Source organism: Rhinatrema bivittatum, chromosome 4 (assembly GCF_901001135.1).
Source record: "Rhinatrema bivittatum chromosome 4, aRhiBiv1.1, whole genome shotgun sequence".
In the NCBI taxonomy this organism is placed as follows: Eukaryota; Metazoa; Chordata; class Amphibia; order Gymnophiona; family Rhinatrematidae; genus Rhinatrema; species Rhinatrema bivittatum.
The window spans coordinates 348,956,617-348,975,778 of NC_042618.1; the positions used below are offsets into that span (position 1 = coordinate 348,956,617).

Below are 19,162 nucleotides of genomic sequence, written 5' to 3' on the forward strand. Positions count from 1 at the left end.
CTCATAGGGGAGCTGTTCCATTCCCCTTATCATTTTGGTAGCCCTTCTCTGCACCTTCTCCATCGCAATTATATCTTTTTTGAGATGCGGCGACCAGAATTGTACACAGTATTCAAGGTGCGGTCTCACCATGGAGCGATACAGAGGCATTATGACATTTTCCATTTTATTCACCATTCCCTTTCTAATAATTCCCAACATTCTGTTTGCTTTTTTGAATGCCGCAGCACACTGAACCGACAATTTCAATGTGTTATCCACTATGACGCCTAGATCTCTTTCTTGGGTTGTAGCACCTAATATGCAACCCAACATTGCATAATTATAGCATGGGTTATTTTTCCCTATATGCATCACCTTGCACTTATCCACATTAAATTTCATCTGCCACTTGGATGCCCAATTTTCCAGTCTCACAAGGTCTTCCTGCAATTTATCACAATCTGCTTGTGATTTAACTACTCTGAACAATTTTGTGTCATCTGCAAATTTGACTACCTCACTCGTCGTATTTCTTCCAGATCATTTATAAATATAATGAAAAGTAAGGGTCCCAATACAGATCCCTGAGGCACTCCACTGTCCACTCCCTTCCACTGAGAAAATTGTCCATTTAATCCTACTCTCTTTTTCCTGTCTTTTAGCCAGTTTGCAATCCACGAAAGGACATCGCCACCTATCCCATGACTTTTTACTTTTCCTAGAAGCCTCTCATGAGGAACTTTGTCAAATGCCTTCTGAAAATCCAAGTATACTACATCTACCGGTTCACCTTTATCCACGTGTTTATTAACTCCTTCAAAAAAGTGAAGCAGATTTGTAAGGCAAGACTTGCCCTGGGTAAAGCCATGCTGACTTTGTTCCATTAAACCATGTCTTTCTATATGTTCTGTGATTTTGATGTTTAGAACCCTTTCCACTATTTTTCCTGACACTGAAGTCAGGCTAACCAGTCTGTAGTTTCCTGGATCACCCCTGGAGCCCTTTTTAAATATTGGGGTTACATTTGCTATCCTCCAGTCTTCAGGTACAATGGATGATTTTAATGATAGGTTACACATTTTTACTAATAGGTCTAAAATTTCATTTTTTAGTTCCTTCAGAACTCTGGGGTGTATACCATCCGGTCCAGGTGATTTAATACTCTTCAGTTTGTCAATCAGGCCTACCACGTCTTCTAGGTTCACCGTGATTTGATTCAGTCCATCTGAATCATTACCCATGAAAACCTTCTCCATTACGGGTATCTCCCCAACATCCTCTTCAGTAAACACCGAAGCAAAGAAATCATTTAATCTTTCCGCGATGGCCTTATCTTCTCTAAGTGCCCCTTTAACCCCTCGATCATCTAACGGTCCAACTGACTCCCTCACAGGCTTCCTGCTTCGGATATATTTAAAAAAGATTTTACTGTGAGTTTTTGCCTCTACAGCCAACTTCTTTTCAAATTCTCTCTTAGCCTGTCTTATCAATGTCTTACATTTAACTTGCCAACGTTTATGCTTTATCCTATTTTCTTCTGTTGGATCCTTCCTCCAATTTCTTTATTAAGTCCAGTGGGCTTATCTACGTGGGCATGACAAAGCGTCCCTTTCGCACACGACTGACAGAACATAAGTGGGTGCATTTTATGTAAATGTCACTTTTCCAGCCGACTTGGCCTGATCTCACACAGCTGCCGAATGTAAAATCATGTAATACCAGCTTGATTTCACACAGCTGCCGAATGTAAAATCATTTAAAATCAGCGAGAATCTCGCAGCAACTCTGCTCGGACGCCAGAGAGAGAAACACGGCGGCAAGGTTGGGTGAGTGCATTACAGTTCTACTCAGTTCTACCCAGGTATGTGCCAATTTTAAATTATGAGCGTGCTGCACAGTTTATTAAATAATAGTTGTTTGTCCTTCACAGAAGGCTAGAAGTAAGCCAACAACTGAGTAACGGGGCAATTTATCTCCAAAAATAAAAGCGGAGGATACTTGTTTCAGTCCCTGATGAAGCGGAGCGAAACGCGCGTCGGACTGGGCTTTAAATAAAATTTCCGAGTTTCTTCAACGAGCGTATTTACCCCGATATTGAATTTTACAAAAACAAAAAAATCCAAAAAATTGGTGAAAAATAAAGGACTGGGGCCAATGATTAAAAATGATCTGAGGTGGCAAAACCTTCAAGCAAAACATGCTGGTATGCCTGCAGGTGTTATGATGGCTCTTTAGATAATAATAATAGCACCTTTAAGAAAAAATCTTAAGAATACCATTACACAACGTCTTGATAGTGAGACTTGCACTCGTTGTGCTTTATTATAACTGTTTATAGTGTGTGGTAATTGAAGTCTCCCATTATTACTGCACTATCAATTTGGTTAGCTTCCCTAAATGGAATGGTGTTCCATACCACTGTCCTGGGGCAAGAAATTAGCAATGAGAAGCAGGTGGTGGCGAACATAGGCTTTAAGAATCTGCTGCTTGTGTTAGCCCCCCAATTACAATGTACCCTATAGGACTACAATTATTAGACAGGTTATTCCCCCCTGTAGATCCAGTGTTGTAGTTGCATACAGGCTTATCTGCTAAGAAAGTAGGAAATTGCATGCATTTTATCAGTGACATCTGGACCAGTATGAATGCTATGCATGTTTAGCTCTTCCTGATGGCACACTGGTGAGATTTGGCTGAGGCAGGGTCAGGTAGCAGCTCTAGTGGAAACTTACATCAGCTGATGGATAGCAACCATACTTCATGTAATATTCTATCAGCCATAAGAATTATGCTGGAGGTTTGACAGACTGGAGAGAAAGAAGTAGTCAGGCAGCCTTCTTTATGACAGAGAGTAGGAAATATATGATAAGGATAATTGAAGATGAGGGACTTTCAGGGTATCTATTGCTTTGCACACTTTCTGCACCTGATAGTGAGGGGTCAGCTGGGGTCCGGAACCCCCGCTGAACGACCTCCTGCAGTCGATCTCCTGCCGGTGCCATTTTCCGTACGAAAAATGATTTGCGGCAGGAAATCACTCCCGGACCCCCGCTGGACCCCCAGGGACATTTGGCCAGCTTGGGGGGGCCTCCTGACCCCCACAAGACTTGCCAAAAGTCCAGCGGGGGTCCGGAACGACCTCCTGCAGTCGAATCGTGTTGGTCTATGGCCGCCGCCATTTTGCAAAATGGCGGCGCAGAATGGTGCCGGCTGAAGACAACACGATTCAATTGCAGGAGACCGTTCCGGACCGCTGGACCCCCAGGTAATTTAAGGCATTTGGGGGGGGGGGGGGGGTTCGGGAGGGTGGGGGATTTAATTTAAAGGGTCGGGGGTGGGTTTTAGGGTGTTTTAGTGTGCCGGTTTTCCTGCCCTCCCCCTTCCCCCGATTTAGCTATGGACCACCGCTGGACCCCCAGGTAATTTAAGGCATTTGGGGGGGGGGGGTTCGGGAGGGTGGGGGATTTAATTTAAAGGGTTGGGGGTGGGTTTTAGGGTGTTTTAGTGTGCCGGTTTTCCTGCCCTCCCCCTTCCCCCGATTTAGCTACGGACCGCCGCTGGACCCCCAGGTAATTTAAGGCATTTGGGGGGGGTTCGGGAGGGTGGGGGATTTAATTTAAAGGGTCGGGGGTGGGTTTTAGGGGGTTTTAGTGTGCCGGTTCACGATTTTAATGATTTTCACGATACTCTAAACACCCAAACGGCGACAATACGATTCCCTCCCCCTCCCAGCCGAAATCGATCGTTAAGACGATCGAGGACACGATTCACATCTCTAGCCAATATGTCTAACTGCCATGCCCCAGATGCTTCACCTGGGGGGGGGGGGGGTTTCATGCCTTCTTGTAGTTACTTGTATCTCAACCTAGTTCTTCCAATCTACTTCTTTTCTGATTATACTGGGATGTTATGTCCTTAAAATATAATGTAAAAAAGGAAAAAATACAAGTTTGTCCTTTCACCCCATTTCTTTTCTGGTTCTCTATCTTACTGTTTCATTACACATCTCTAGAATTCCATCCCAGTTCTCTCGTCATTCTTCTTTCTTTGCTATACTGTGTTGTTCCCCCCTCCCCTTTCAAAAAATGTAAAAAAAACTGAAATAAAAGTTTTCCTTCCTACCTCACCTCTTTTCTGGTTCTCTATTTTATTATTTTGTTGTATACCTCTAAAATTCCAGCCTACTTCTCCTTCCCTGCTTTATTCTTGTTTTTTTCATGGGTGTTTTGTCCCCAAAATGAAATAATGTTAAAAAAAGAAAGAAAGTGCATGTTTCTTCTCCTACCCCTTCTCGTTACTGGTTCTAATACATAGTAATACATTACATGATGGCAGAAAAGTACCCAAGTAGTTCATGCTGTCTGCCCAGCAAGTTTATTTTTATTTTGTTTTATTTTTATATAGCTTTTTTATTCTTTAGATCAGTAACATCTTCTCCATGCAGATTCCCCTAATTAACATGGGTTACCCTTTTCCTTTATCTTCATCCTTTAGCCACTAATGATCTCCCATGTTTTTCCATGCAATTCTCCAATCTTAAGAAAAAGTTAATTCCAGAAACAGTAATACAGGGACACATCACTGGGAGCTCAGAAGAGTATATGATGCTACCAGAAAGACATAGAGATGATGCGTCTTCCTGTTCTGACTGGGGAAATAAGTACAGGAATAAATATAGCTCAGAAAAGAAGCAAAGAAATTCAGCAGAAAATTTAGCACAGAATTCTCATGTGTATGAGCAAAGTGCCAGTAATATCACACACACAGGGTAAGAGCAATGTAACTCTGAAATCACAGCAGAGATCTGATACTGATGATAATATAAATAATATAGACTAAACCAAAATTCTCAATCAGAAGGAAGAAATGCAAGCATGACATAAACATGCACTGGAGAAACCTTTCATATGTTCTGAATGTAGGAAAGGTTTCAGCAGGAAGAGAGAACTAATGCAACACCAGAAAATCAACAAAGGCAAGAGTCAGCACCAGAATATAGAAAAAGCTTTCTTAATAGTGCATACCTCACAAATCAACAGGAAAGCCACAGTTGTGAACATGGCATCTGTGGACCTTTGATGCTGTAGCATGGTTGGCACAGCCTATTGTCTTACACCCTGAGAGTGTGTCAGTGTCTGTGAGAGCGAGAGGTTATGGTGGGTATAAGAGCATGAATGTGTATGTATGTGACAGTATATGTCTAAGAGAGAATGGACATGTGAGTATGTGTGAGAGAGAGAGGATAACCTCCTAATTCTCGACAATATCAGGGTGACTGGAAATCAAGAGCTCCATGCATGGACAGCAGGGGCTTTTTAAAATCATTATTAGTTTTAATTATTGGGTGTTATTTGATATATGTGCTGTTTTGAAATATTTTATTGGTTTTTGGGAAATTGTAAAAAATATATAATTTTAATTAATAGAAATTCTATTTATCTGTAGTTTTAAAATATACTTTTATTAGTATGGTTTTACTATTATAACTGATGCTTTATGTTTCTTGATTTTATTGTTTTATGAGGAATGGTGGTTCTGTTTTTCCATTGTTAATACACAGAGTCTGGCTTCTTGGGGTTTCCATTTCACTTTTGTCTAATTTGTGCTCCTTTATTTTGTATTCTGTATTTGGTGAGGGTCTGTCTCTGCTCTGTGTGTGTGACCATGATGAGAGATTCTGCTAGCATGTAGTGTCTGTATAGGGATCTATAGCAATCGGGTTTGTTTTGTTTCCTCAGTAGGTGGTGTATTGGTATTCTAGGACCCAGTGTAATATTTACCCTTGCTTATTCATGGGTAGGGTTATTGTTGTTTGAGTCCTTGGTGTTATTACTGTTATGTTATGATGGGATTGCAGTATAGATTTTGAGTGTCTTTTTTGTGGGGTTTTGTGTTAGTTCACAATGTGCCTGGCAGTGGAAGGTGTTTGTGCTACTGTGAGGTGACACCAGAATTTGAAAATATCTTTTAGTATGATGAGCTGTAAGGGAAACATCCAAGCTCCATTGTTGGGGGAATTTCAGTGGATGCACATAGTTACAGAACTGGAGGTGCAGGATTTATATTGACATTCTGTCCCTTCCTATATATTCCAGACTTCACTTTCATAGCCATATAGAATTAGTTGAATGAGGCTATCAAATAATTTTATAGTGTGAAACTGGCCAGCTTTTTAAAATTACACAGAAGACCCTTTGGACTTTTTTATTATCACTTTTTTTTAACCAATTTTAAAGCAGGATCCATGCTATAGAGGTGGGTGTGATAAAGAAATGTCATTTTGGCTCCCCCCCAAAAAAAAAAAAAAATTCTTCTGTCTAGAGATGCCACTGATTTTTCTGTGACCTTAAATTAAATAGTACAAGATGGGTTATGGGGGGGATGCTGGAGAGGAACATAAATGCATTGGCCCCTGGGGTGCCGGAGACTCTTGGTGCGCCACTGGGTGCAAGTCATAAGGGGCTGCAAGTGGTGGTAAAGAGGAGTGGAGATTTGGAGGGCCACAAGCAGTGCCCAACCTGCTCGCGACCCAGAAAACCACACAGTCAGCGGGCGTGATAGAGAATGAGGTAGGAATCAGGGCCAAGACCTGGGAGTGGTGGCGCAACGGGGGGGCACAAGGGAGAAGGCTCGCCTAGGGGCCAAATCCCCTTGCACCGGCCCTGCTCACACCCAGTTCTGATGCTAAATAAGCAGATCGAGCCAGAAATTGTTCCAGATAAGGAGAGAAGATTCCATCATACCAACAACAAGCTCAGTCCTGTATATTACAATGCAGTATTGCATATTTCATTTCACTTATTATTTTATATATTGCCTTTCCAGTTACATGAGCTGTTCAAAGTGATGCTCAAGGATACCATTTTAATTTTGCCTGTCATGGTTCACAGGAGCTCTTGAACAACGTGCAAAATGGTTGTGTATCTGGAAATGTTTGACACCTATCACATGGCTTTCTCATGCTGCAAAAAAGTAAACAAAAGCATATGAGGTGACCTCAAGGAATATTCAGCTCTATCCTGCTGAGATTTGCTCTTATGTATCATTTTATTTTATTTTTTTGGCATGCCCTTGAGATTTGCAGACTAAAGGCCAATGGTAACAAACTAATACATCTGTGCTCATGCCCTTTAGATATTTCTCAGCAATCAAAGAGAGAACATTCATTTATTTCTCTCATGCAGCTACTTGATAATTTTTATGTTATTACTGCTTGTAGAATGTACAAATGATTTCCCTTTTATTCTCATGTCCACCAGTATTTCAGATTCAGAAAATTGGGGGTCTTTTTTTTACTTACCTCTAAGAAAGATATGGCATGTGCACATCAATTCTGTAAGTCATATGTCAGCACTGCAAAATTAATATATAGCATGAAGTGTGTGCCTTTTTCCTTTTTCCGTGCATTTAAGATGGCTCACTATGAAAAAGAAATAATCTATTGAGGACAAGCAACAGTTCATTTTAGTCTATGCTTCACTTCTACTGTTTTGTTCACCTTTGCCGATCTCATTCCTGTGTTTAATAAGAATATAGTACACTGCCCACCATAATCCAGGCCTCAGAATATAGAGCATGTCCCATCCTCAGGCTCTGCTATTATTTTCAAATGACCTCATCATCCTTTATGACATTGAATGTTTTGTCTTGAGGAGGTTTGTTTTAGGACATCAGTTCCAATCTTTTACTAGAGAGACCTGCATGGGAGCTATAGCACTATCATAGGATCACAAAATTAATTCTGTACGATTGATGCTGCAAAGGATGTGCATTCATTTCAAATTAAAAAGAAAGACATTTTTTTTCCATTTTGTTGCATTGTGGATGAAACTTAAAGTTGGAAATGAAAAAATTTTCATTTTCATTTTCATTAATTGTGTTGTCCATTAAAGTGTATGAGGGAAAAATTAAGCAATGCATTTTTTTTCACTTATTTCAGACAACTTGGATCCAGTGGGGGATAGGGCAAGGAGTAGGACCAATCACTTGCAAGCTGTTTTTCAATCAGCCTATCCCAGCTTATTACTTCTGGTTTTTTTTTAAGTTGAAAGTGAAGCAAAATTAAACTAGGACAGACACCAGTTCAGACAGTTAATACACACAGTCTGTGAAGATCCTTGTTTCTCAGAGTTGAGAGGTCCAGGAAAGGTTTATAAAAAAGAAATGAAAGTGTTGTCAGTCTGTCACTGCTTCAGTGCACTGCTGTGCTGATTCTTTCACTGAAGCTGTAAGCTGTTACATTTCGAGTAATATGGTATATCAGCAGGTCTAAAAGCAGACACAATGTGTATCATTAGGAAAAGTACACTGTCTCCCTGAGATTGCCTCTGTGTGTTCAGGAAGTGCTATGCCATGTGACTGTGAGCCAAGTGACTGTGACAACTTACTGTCTGTGTGTGTTTAAACGGTGATAGTGTAAGTATAACATCCAAAACAGCAGTCTTAAGGTGTTAACATAACGCTTCTTGATGTCTTGCTCTGCACTCCTAGGGGCCGATGCAATACAGTGCACTCAGCCGAGTGCACTGTATAACCTGCGGTTGGGCGCAGGTTGTATAGGCGCTAACTAATCCCCTTATGCAATAAGGGGTAGATTTTAAGAGGCGCGCGAACAGCCTACTTTTGCTTGCGCATCAGACTCAAGCAAAAGTACGCTGGATTTTAGTAGATACGCGCGGAGCCGCGCGTATCCACTAAAATCCTGGATCGGCGCGCGCAAGGCTATCGATTTTGTATAGCCTGCGCGCGCCGAGCCGCGCTGCCTCCCCCCGTTCCCTCCAAGGCCGCTCCGAAATCGGAGCGGCCTCGGAGGGAACTTTCCTTTGCCCTCCCCTCACCTTCCCCTCCCTTCCCCTACCTAACCCACCCACCCGGCCCTGTCTACACCCCCCCCTTACCGTTGTCGGGGGATTTACGCCTCCCGGAGGGAGACGTAAATCCCCGCGCGCCAGCGGGCCTGCTGCGCGCCGGGCCGCGACCTGGGGGCGGGTACGGAGGGCGCGGCCACGCCCCCGGGCCATAGCCACGCCCCGTACCCGCCCCCAAAACGCGGCCGACACGCCCCCGACACGCCCCCCTCCGAAAACCCCGGGACGTACGCGAGTCCCGGGGTCTGCGCGCGCCGGTAGGCCTATGTAAAATAGGCTTACCGGCGCGCAAGGCCCTGCTCGCCTAAATCCGCCCGGTTTTGGGCGGATTTAGGCGAGCAGGGCGCTGAAAATCCGCCCCTAAGGGGATTAGCACCTTTACAAAGCACGTCTAATTCAGAGTGAAACTAATAGCGCTTATCACATATAAATGCATGTGAATGAGGCTATTAGCTATTCACTCCCAATACAAAAAAAAAAATGTGTGTCTAGAATGCACATTTTAGCGATCAAATATTTACGCCTGCTAAGGATGTGCAGCAGGGAAGGATTTCTCCCATTTGGAATTCGGATTCATAGGGACCCAAATCCATTGCATCTGTTCTCAGGGGCCCCCGATCTGTTCATATGTCAAAAATACATTCGTTCCCCCCAAAAAACCCCATCCCAACCCTTTAAAGTTATTTATCTACAACCCCCCACCCTCCTGACCCCCCCCCCCAAGACTTGCCAAAAGTACCTGGTGGTCCAGCGGGGTTCCTGGAGCGATCTCCTGCACTCGGGCTGTCGGCTGCCGGTATTCAAAATGGTGCCGATAGCCCCTGTGACATAGTAAGGGCAAAGGCTATCGGCAACATTTTGAATACTGGCAGCCAATGATCCACGTGCAAGAGATCGCTCCAGGACCCCCGCTGGACCAGGAGTCCCTCCCAAGACTTGCCAAAAGTCCCTGGTGGTCCAGTGGGGGTCCTGGAGCGATCTCTTGCACGCAGGTCATCAGCTGCCAGTATTCAAAATGGTGCTGATAACCTTTGCCCTTACTATGTCACAGGGGCTATCAGCGCCATTTTGAATACCGGCAGCCAACAGCCCGAGTGCAGGAGATGGCTCCAGGACCCCCGCTGGACCACCAGGTACTTTTGGCAAGTCTTGGGGGGTCAGGAGGGTGGGGGGTCTATTCGTTGGTGATCTGTTGTATTCGTGGGGGTTTGCCATATGTTTCGGAACCCCCACGAATACAACAAATATGGCATATACGTTGTGGATTCACAATACATCGAAAACGAATGCACACCCCTAACGCCTGCCCGGAGCAGGCATTAATTGCTGAGCGCTACTACAACAACTAGTACAGAAAAGCAGAAAAAAATGTTTTTCTGTACTGCATCCTACTTAATATCGTTTGGATTTTAAGTAAGAGGAACAACTCTTTAAAAAAATAATAAAAAAACAAAAGTTTAAAAAAAAGCTCTGGCAGTCGGGTGCAGGAAGCAAACGCTCAGTTGACAAGCGTCTGTTTCCTGAACCCCTGGCACATGCATGGATTAGGAAAATGGACGCTGATAAATTCAGCGTCCATTCTCCGAACCTGACTACCAGCACCATAAGGAGTGTATAAATCAATATTAAAGTGCCAGGCATTTAATATTATTCACTCCTTCACTAATTGCTCATTGGTCCTTTTCACAGTCACATGTCAGTGAAAGGACCAATCCCCTTTCAGGACAGCCTTTTGAAAGGAGATTGGTCCTTTCATTGACATGTGACAGTAAAGGGACCAATCGGCAATAAGTGAAGGAGTACATAATTCAATATTAAGTGCCCAACACTTTAATATTGATTTATGCACTCTTTCTGGTGCCGGTAGTCAGGTTGGGAGAATGGACGCTGAATTTATCAGCGTCCATTTTCCTAACCCCTGAATGTGTGCTGGTTAGGAGAAAGTAATGCTGATAAATTCAGCGTCTGTTTTTTTAACAGGCAGACAGCCACCGACAGTGGACCTCTCTCTGGCGCAATCTATCAAGGAGGTGCTAGGGGCACACAATCACCCCTAGCGCCTCCTTGACAGTGTGAGCCCTAATTTAAATATTGCATTGCACCCCCAGGAGAGGTGCCAGGGGGCGCGTTAGGAAAGTGGATGCTGAACTCTCAGCGCCCGCTTTCAGCACAACCTTTTTGCATCGGGCCCCTAGGTAGATATTCAGCAGCACTACTTAGCCAGATAAGAAGTGTCTTATCCAGCTAAGTAGCAGCAGCTAAACATCCAGACCCATTCAGCAGCCACCATTTAACCAGATAACTACTTATCTGGCTAAGTATTTAGCTGGATAAGTGGTAGTAGGATATGGGCATTCCAGGGAGGAACTGCTTATCTGGCTAACATAGGCCTGGATTTATCAAAATGCACTAAATACCGCATGCGATAGAAAAAGGGGCATGTTTTATGGTAACAGGCAGTTTATCGCAATTTGCGCTAATACATATGCGAAGAGCTAAGTTACCACAAATTGCAATAACTTTCTTGCACTTTGAGATAAGTGCCAGAATGTGGTATTTCCTATATACAACCACTGGGGGGATGAGAGAGAGAGAGAGATAGATATCACCCAAAATAGGTATTTATATTGCTATGGGAATCTCACCTAGTAATTCGAGGTGATGTTTAGGTATTAGTGTAGGGGTTAGGGGCCACTTTGACATTCAATGTGAGATGTACGAACAGAACAGTGCTCTCTTGTGAACATTTGATGACCCTCAGAGTGAAGAAACTCACCCAAAGATGAGATTTGTGCAATGTTCTCTCAACCTAGCTTGATGGACTCTCTACCTGGGTAATATCAAGCTAAGTTGAGAGAACATTGCACAAATCTCATCTTTGGGTGAGTTTCCTCACTCCGAGGGTCATCAAATGTTCACAAGAGAGCACTGTTCTGTTTGTACGTCTCACTTTGAATGTCAATGTGGCCCCTAACCCGCTACACTAATACCTATACCTCACTTCGAGTTACAAGGTGAGCCTCCCATAGAGATATAAATACCTATCTAGGGTGAGGGCATTATGGCTAGTCTCTCTCTCTCTCAGCTGTAAAACAGGCCTTTGAGAACACATCACAAAATACAATCAAGTCCTTAACACTACTCAAAAAGGTGTAGCTAAAGCCATGCAATAGGACTTCTCAAAATGGTAAATCCCACCCCTAACTCCTCCTCTTTTTCAGATTTGCATCGCTCCATACGTTATGGTGTGATCACATGCATTAACGGCACTTTTTGCATGCGTTAAGCCCTTAACGCATGCAAAAACACCTTAGCACATTTTGATAAATGACCCTAATAGCCGGATAAGTAGCGATATTCAAACCTTTCCAGTTGTGTTAACTGGATAAGTTAGATCTGTTTAATAGCAGGCCTAAAGTTAGCTGGATAAGACTTATCCAGCTAACTAGCTATTTCATCAGGGATATTCCAACTGTCTAGCTATTTCATCAGGGATATTCAGCAGCATAATTAGCCATGCCCCTGAAGTTAGCCAGATAAAAGTTATCTGCTAACTTACATACAGGCCAATACAGAACGGTGCGCTCGGCCGAGCTCACCATTAGCCCCTGTCTGAACACGCATTTTCGGCGCGCTATTATTACCCCTTATACAGTAAGGGGTAATAGCATGAGGAAAACGTGTGTCCAACCCTCCAAAAACTAATAGCGCTAGCAACATAAAAATGCATGTTGATGAGCCTATTAGTTATTCCCGCGCCTTACAGATAGTAAAATGTGCAGCCAAGCCGCACATTTTACTCTCAGAAATTAATGCCTGCCCAAAGGCAGGAGTTAATTTCAGCCAGCACTGGGAAAGTGTACAGAAAAGCAGAAAAAACTGCTTTTCTGTCACCCTCTGACTTAATATCATAGCGATATTAAGTCGGAGGCCCCAAAAATAAAAAAAAAATAAAAAATCGTAAAAAAAAAAAAAAAAAATCAGCCCGCGGCTTGCAGGTTGGAAGACAGACGCTCAGTTTTGCCGGTGTCTGTTTTCTGAACCCGTGGCTGTCAGCGGGTTCGACAACTGATGCCGGTAAAATTAAGCGTCGGCTGTCAAACCCGCTGACAGCCGCTGCTTCTGCCAAATAAGGAGGTGCTAGGGATGCGCTAGTGTTCCTAGCGTCTCCTTATTACGGCGAGCCCTCATTAGCATACAGAATCATGCACCCAGGAGGGTGGCCTCAGCACGCGTCGGGAGATCGGGTGCTCGCCTTGGAGCGCTGGCTCTCCCACGCATTTTACTGTATCGGCCCGATAGATATTTATGTTTCAATATCTACACAACTGTTTCTTGGGATGTTGATGGCCCTGATTTTGCTTCTTTCCCCTCTTATAGTGCCTTGGGGTGTTCATGCCACTGTTTGTGCCAGTTTTGTCCCTGTTTTGGTATACTGGGGGGGTCTTCATGCCGCTATTAATTCTGTGTTGCCCTTTTCACAGTACATTGGGCTGTTTATGTCACTGGTGATGCTGTTATGACCCTTTCATGCTGCCTTTGGAAGTCCATGCCATTGTGTCACTTCCTTGCAGCACAATGAGATCTTTCCTCATTCCAGTGACTCATTTCTGAGACTTCTTCTTGGACTAGGACCAGGGCCGGTGCTAGGTTTGTTGCTGCTCTGTGCGACCAATTAATGTGCTGCCCCCCCCCCCCCCCCCCCCCCTCATAATTCATTCAGTCTCTGTTCCAGGCTGGTCAAATAAAGCCCAGCTCCCTCCAGAAATCTATATTTTTAACAACGGACACCCATCCACCCCTCTACAGAGGGGTGGATGGGTGTCCACCCCTCTACAGGTCAAGGGAAGGGTATTACATATCCTAGGGAAATGTTACAGCCTTGCACACACACCCTCCCCTACTTCCACACCATCTATAGCCATACAAAATGTAACTATGCACATGTAACAAATTCTACATGAAAAATAGTATTCACGAGTACAGTGTTTTGAGGAAAAATGTCACACACAACATATATATTTTATTTACATGAACTGCTGTGGTGCCAACCAGAAAACTCAGCAAAAAAGGACACTTGGAACCTCTATGGAATCTATAATGGCACCTCAGAAAGTCATGAATAAATGTAATTACTATTACAATATAGTAAACCTCCCATATGAAAACAATCCTAACTACAAGCTCTCAAACAGAAGCAACCTTATCGAACCTTATCTATGAAAAGGCAATACTGCAAATATTACACTAGGCCCTAGAACACCAATACACCTCCTATTGGGAAAATAGAACAAGCCAGGCCACTATAGATCCCTATACAGAAACTGCATGCTAGCGAAATACCTCACCTCAGTCACATATACAGAATACAGACAGACCCTGACCAAATACAGAATAAAGAGTCAAGAAGACCTGGCTCTTTACCGAAGCCTTCACTTAAACTCGCACGCCATCAATAAATTACCTTACCACCTATACTGCACCATACATTTTATGCTTCTTGCATTATACGCCAGATTCAATGTATACCCCACTCATTATTTATTAATAGTTCACTGTACATATTTTATGTTTCAAATACAAAATACTCCATGTTTAATGTATACCTTATTTATTAATTGCTAACTGTTTATTGTTAATGTTCAATGTACACCATATATTTGGTAATTCTAATTCTGGTTATATGTAAACCGAAGCAATATGTACTAGTATATGATCTCCGGTATATAAAAAAGTCTTAACCAAATAAATAAATAAATAAATATAAATAGAAACTTACTGAGAAGAACTGAAGTGATACCCATGACAAGCCAGCCTCTATATGCAGAGCAACAATGGAAAACAAAAACATAACCATTCTTCATTAATATTAAATAATAAAATAGAGAAATATAAAACATAATAATAGTAAAATCATATTCATAGAATGAATAAATATTTCAAACCAATTAATTGATTATCCAAAATTTCTCAAATACCAATGCAATATTTCAAAAAATCCAATAAATAAAAAAATGTTCTAATATTTCCCCCCCCCAAAAAAAATTAAATATTTCAAAACAGCAAAAACATCAAATTACACCAATAATTAAAATTAATAAGGATTAAAAAATATCCTGCTCTCCATACGTGGGATCTTTTCATTTCCAGTCACCCTGAGCTTTATCTTCTCTCTCTCTCACACACACAATAACACATTGATTCTCTCACACACTCCCTGTCGGATATACATGCCTATGCTCGCACACATACTTCCTCTTTCTCTCAGACACTTAATGTGTGTGTGTGCCTGCCTCTGAGAGCCTATATGTGATACATAGGCTCTCACAGGCGCACACACACACACACACACACACACATATATGCATATATACACAGGCTCTCACACAGACACACCACATGCATACAGGCACTCACAGACACACATATAAGCACATAGGCTCTCACATGGCTACACACAAGCTTTCACATAGACACATGCATACAGGCTGTCACACACACACACACACAAACACACACAAGCTTTCACACAGACACACACATGCATACAGGCTATCAAACACACACACACACAAGCTAAGCTTTCACGACATACACAAGCATACAGGATGTCACATAGCCACATACAAACAAGATTTCACATAGACGCAGACAGACTCGCACACAGATATACACACATACATAAACTCTCACATAGACTCAGACAGACACATACATGGCCTCCTGTTCTCTTCAGGCCTGGTGGGATGAGCTCCATCATGGCCCCCTGGGCTCCTCTTTAGGCCTAGTGGGATGAGCTCCACCATGGCACCAAGGGCTCCTCTTCTTTTCAAGCCATGGAGGGATGAGTTCCACCACAGCATGGTGGGCTCCTCTTCTCATCAGCCCATGGGGGGGGGGGGGGGGGCGGGCACGGAGTTGGCACTGAAGCAGGAAGGAACACTGTGGTGGTATGGTAGTTCAACCTGTCGGGGGGTTGAACTTTGCTGCAGCCCGCGACCGGCTGCCTCTCTTCCTCTTCAACTGCCAGAGGGTTTGGCTCAGCTGGCAGCCCTGCGCCTTTTCTGTTCCCACTGCTGCCCCCCCCCCCCGGGTGTCCCGCCCCATGCAAATGCATGATACACATACCCGGTCATGCCGGGCCTGGCTAGGACAGTGATGGTGTACTCCAATCCTCGAGTGCCACAAACAGGTCAGGTTTTCAAGATATCCACAATGAATATGCAAATCTACATCATGCATATTCATTGTGGATATCCTGAAAACCTGGCCTGTTTGTGGCACTCGAGGACTAGAGTTCACCATCCCTGGACTAGGATTAGAAGAAATTCCTGCCACCTATCTCCTGGGTGCAAAACCTCTTCAGCAGCAGAACACACACTCCTTGAAGCTTGGACTGCTCCTGAGCATAATTCCCACTTCTTCTCAAGATCCACAAAATTGGGCAATTCCCAAAAGAGCAGGATACTTGAGATAGGTTTCCCTTCAAAAGGAATTTTAAGACACCTAGATCGGGGGCAAGATGGCGGCGTGACCAGACACGGAAGTGCTGAGCTCCGTTCTAAGCAAAATATTTCTGCAAAAATGCCTGCAAAGCGGAAAGGAAAGCTTGAGTTTTTCCTTCTGAACCGGAGGTTTCCTTAACTCAGCCTCTAATAACATCATTCGTGCCTGCAAAGACTTTCTTACCGGGAGGTGAAGTAACCACTGTGGGAGCTAGCGAGGGAGTGCAGCTCTCACCTGGTGAAGTCTCTTTGAGCCCCCCGGATCCTCGTTTGCCCGACTCCGCTCCAGTCCCGAGCTTCCCCGAGATGGCTGAGTCGCTGAGCCATGACGTGCTAGCAGCGACTGCAGCAGAAGGAGGTCAGAGGGAAGGAGATGCTGTGTTCCTGTTACAGCCCCCGGAGAGCCCTGGTGTAACAACGGCGGCAGCTTTGATATCTGAGCCTCCTGCATCAACCCCTACATGGGAGAGAGAAACGGAGTGTCTGGCAGGAACGACAGAGCATGCTGGTAGGAACTTTCAGCTGGCTGGAATATCTCCTGTGGCAAAAGCGGGTGAGTTATTTCAGCGTCCCCGCTTTGTGATGCCCGAAAAGCCGGAGAAGATCACGCTAGAAGCGATTTGGGACATTATGGCTGCTTTAGTGAAGTCTTTGGGGGATTTGCAAGATAAAAATGATATTGTAAATCATAAGTTGGAACTTCATGAAACACAAATAGATGAAATTAAGCCAAAACTGAATGCAGTGGAAGCTGAATTAAAGAAAACCCAAGAATGTAACGTAAAAGTTGTGAAGGAGATCAGTGTGGTCTCAAGGAGACTGGAACACCTGGAGAATTATACAAGACATTTAAATTTGAGGTTTTTAAATTTTCCGAAGGTCATTGGAGAACTCCCATTTATTACCTTAAAAAAATATTTCATGGAAAATTTAAAATTTCAGGAAGGGGAATGTCCTTCAGTGAATAAGTTGTATTTCTTACCTGTTCCATCTAGGAATAAGGACAGATTACAAGGAAGTGAAAGTAAGGGGAATTTAACCAGATTCCTTGAAAATTCTTCAGGAGAATTTTATGAATGTTCAGCATTAATGGTCTCCTTTATAATAGCTAATGATGTGGCAGAAACTATGAAAAGATATTTCAGAAATATTTTAAAGGTTCACAGATTAGAGTTTTTCCTGATTTTCCTCCTGTCACTCAGGACAGGAGACATATGTTTCTTGCTTTAAGGCCACAAGTACTAGCTTTAGGGTTTTCATACGTATTGAAATATCCATGCAAGTGTCTCGTGAAGTCTACAACAGAATGTTTCATTTTCTTTTATCCCGAACAATTAAAATCCTTCCTAAATGCAAGGAGGGTTGTTACTCCCTCAGTTCCATAATGTGAGGATTATAAGTATGTGAAAGTCTTTATTAACATTAAGCCGATTTCAGTAAAGATATTTAGTATTTTCTCTCTTCTATATTCTGTCCCCCCCTTCTGGGATATTACTTTAAAGGGGATTACATAAGGTAGACTTAGTTTTGGTTTCTGTGAGTAGATTGAAATTCCTTATGATGTACCAATGTACTCCTATTTTCTGTAAGTAAGAATTGTCTTGCTGTTAAGTTTGAAATGATAAAAATAAAATTATAAAAAAAAAAAAAAGGAATTTTAATAAGATTCCAGTTCAGAGCCATTCACAGTTGCTGCAAGCATTCACTTTCTGTCCTGAATCTCCAGGGACCATGACTTTGAGTCCTGAGCTGCCTATGGAGAAAGAGCACAAAACATTCTAGGCTCCTCCATTATATTGAAACTCCTCTTCCCTAGAGATCACCCAGTTGGGGAGAGTCAGAAAATACCACTTCTCCTAATTTCTGATATCACAGCTATGTATAAGGGGCAGGGACTTTTAGGACTCTCTTACATCTTCCATGTGATCTTTCAAAAACAAAAAAAAAAATGTGTGATAACTCCAAGCTATCATTTGAATGCTGGGCATCACCAACTACTCCCTGCTATTTTCCTTGCATTTTTTATTATTATTATTTATTTATGAATTTTATCACATGCAATGCAATCCAATAATTCAGGCAATGGAGCACACAGAAGGCTATTTAAATAGGAAAAAAACAAACATGTATAAAGCTCACAAAAGTCCCCCTTTACAATAAGGAAAGATAGGGAATAATTAGGAAAATAATCAAGAATAATTAGAAGAACAATGGCCCTAACTGAGAGTTCAAGTGGCATCACCCAATCCAATACCCTTCATTAGCCTGCTCTTTTTCTAATAGAAAGGTTCCCAAATTAATCTGTTCTTTCGGCAAAACCACCTTTACACCTGCAAGGAAGCATCAGGAAGAAGGAGGCCCCTATTTGGAGAACGCAAGAGTTAATTTGAAGAAAAAACCTCCTTCTTTCCTGAGTTTCCCTGCAAATGTCAGGGGGAAAATCTGAATCCTCTGCTCACAAAAAGTATTATTTTTGAATTTAAAATATTGGCGAAGAAAATGGATTCTTTGTCAGACTCAAGAGAAAAGATAACAATAACAGTGCCTCTAGTTGAAATCACATCTTGAAAGTTCTGCAGAAACTGAGATATATCAGAGCTATCTATTGGGGCAAATAAATCAGAAGAACCTTCTGTAGAATTAATCCTTCATTTAACATCTGGCACATAATAACAATCAGAGATCAAAAATGTTTTATCCAAAGGGAATTGCATATTTCTTACATAGCTCTAAACCAGATAGAAGTCTAGTTTTAGGAAAAACTGACAAATCACAGGTTTTTAGTCCTTGATTTATTCTCTATCAATT

General features: G+C 42.7%; 1 long non-coding RNA gene across 1 annotated transcript in view; it reads right to left on the bottom strand.

Moving 5' to 3' along the window:
• LOC115090956 overlaps nucleotides 1-16,685 on the bottom strand; it is a 151,159-nt gene extending 134,474 nt beyond the window's left edge. Inside the window, exons 1-2 of the long non-coding RNA XR_003856555.1 lie at nucleotides 16,539-16,685; nucleotides 14,629-14,666 (exon numbers count right to left, since the gene is read on the bottom strand). This is a non-coding gene — a long non-coding RNA (uncharacterized LOC115090956). The remainder of the gene's footprint in view (nucleotides 1-14,628; nucleotides 14,667-16,538) is intronic.
• Nucleotides 16,686-19,162: the final 2,477 nt, after the last annotated feature.